Genomic DNA, 2,099 nt, shown 5'->3' on the forward strand with positions numbered 1-2,099 from the left:
TGGAAAGGTGAAGGGGCTGCCCACAAGGGCTGCGCGCCTCCCCCCTTCCCCTAGTCCTATTAGGACTAGGAGAGGTGGCCGGCCACCCTTCTTCCCCTTTCTGAAATGGCTCCCGGGGGGTTCCGGTAACCTCCCGGTAATCCGGTAAAATCCCGATTTCACCCGGAACACTTCCGATGTCCAAACATAGGCTTCCAATATATCAATCTTTACGTCTCGACCATTTCGAGACTCCTCGTCATGTCCGTGATCACATCCGGGACTCCGAACAACCTTCGGTACATCAAAACTCATAAACTCATAATATAACTGTCATCGAAACCTTAAGCGTGCGGACCCTACGAGTTCGAGAACAATGTAGACATGACCGAGACACGTCTCCGGTCAATAACCAATAGCGGGACCTAGATGCCCATATTGGCTCCTACATATTCTACGAAGATCTTTATCGGTCAGACCGCATAACAACATACGTTGTTCCCTTTGTCATCGGTATGTTACTTGCCCGAGATTCGATCGTCGGTATCCAATACCTAGTTCAATCTCGTTACCGGCAAGTCTCTTTACTCGTTCCGTAATACATCATCTCACAACTAACATATTAGTTGTAATGCTTGCAAGGCTTATGTGATGTGTATTACCGAGAGGGCCCAGAGATACCTCTCCGACAATTGGAGTGACAAATCCTAATCTCGAAATACGCCAACCCAACATCTACCTTTGAGACACTTGTAATGCTCCTTTATAATCACCCAGTTACGTTGTGACGTTTGGTAGCACCCAAAGTGTTCCTCAGGCAAACGGGAGTTGCATAATCTCATAGTCATAGGAACATGTATAAGTCATGAAGAAAGCAATAGCAACATACTAAACGATCGTGTGCTAAGCTAATGGAATGGGTCATGTCAATCAGATCATTCAACTAATGATGTGACCTCTTTAATCAAATAACAACTCATTGTTCATGGTTAGGAAACATAACCATCTTTGATTAACGAGCTAGTCAAGTAGAGGCATACTAGTGACACTTTGTTTGTCTATGTATTCACACATGTATTATGTTTCCGATTAATACAATTCTAGCATGAATAATAAACATTTATCATGATTATAAGGAAATAAATAATAACTTTATTATTGCCTCTAGGGCATATTTCCTTCAGCAAGTCCTTTGCCTCAACCCATACTTTACCGAACTACTCACACAGGGAGATCAGATCACACGAAGAACACATTGAAAAACATATCATGGGGAATGATTGATTGGTAATATGTCTTACAATGGATGACGTGTGTGGTGCATGATTACAAGTATGATCTAGAGGAAGAAGATCTATGGTGGTGATGGTGGCTATGGAGATGGAAATGGCGGCAACTAGTGTTGATGGAGATGGATGAAGATGACTCCGTTCTAACTTCACTCGCGGACTTTCTGTTCACATTTCAACCTGTTCCCCTTTATAAAAGTTGTTCACATGGAATGTCGTCTTTTGTGATATTTCTTCCGGTGTGTCTCGTCTTGATTTCTTCTATCTCATCCTTCACTTCTTTCCATGTTCACACTTGATCTCTTCCATTTTTAGCCCATTTCATGTGGAAACACATCAAAGAGAGGGACGAGGCTTGTCTGCTCCCTCGCGGTGCTCCCATCCGTGCTCCCACGCACCCATTACTCATCCAAGGGTTACGCTAGTTTCCTTCCCAGCGTACCTTTTCAAGAAAATAAAAGGCAAATAAATCTTGTATCTCCTTCTCCCCTTCATACTTATTCTCTCTCCCGTAATACATATATTTTCTTTTCCCTTCCGCTTACCCTTCCATCATCCAGTTAGCCAGCTATCGACGGATTTCCTCCTGTCGCCGCCCTGATTTTCTCCTTTGCCTGATACTTGTATATGTCTGGGATAGTTCATTCGTTGTACTTCTGTCTATGATCATACTCATAGTTGATCTGATTTATCTAATGCGCTTTTGCTTCTGGCTGAGATTGACCTTGTTTGATGTGCTCACGTCTTCATCAGTGGTGAGATTTGTGTGATTCCCCATATGGATTAACAGATGATTGGTTGGTTTGGCACCCAGACCTGTTTTCTTTGTTC

Source organism: Triticum dicoccoides, chromosome 2A (assembly GCF_002162155.2).
Source record: "Triticum dicoccoides isolate Atlit2015 ecotype Zavitan chromosome 2A, WEW_v2.0, whole genome shotgun sequence".
NCBI classification, from domain to species: domain Eukaryota; kingdom Viridiplantae; phylum Streptophyta; class Magnoliopsida; order Poales; family Poaceae; genus Triticum; species Triticum dicoccoides.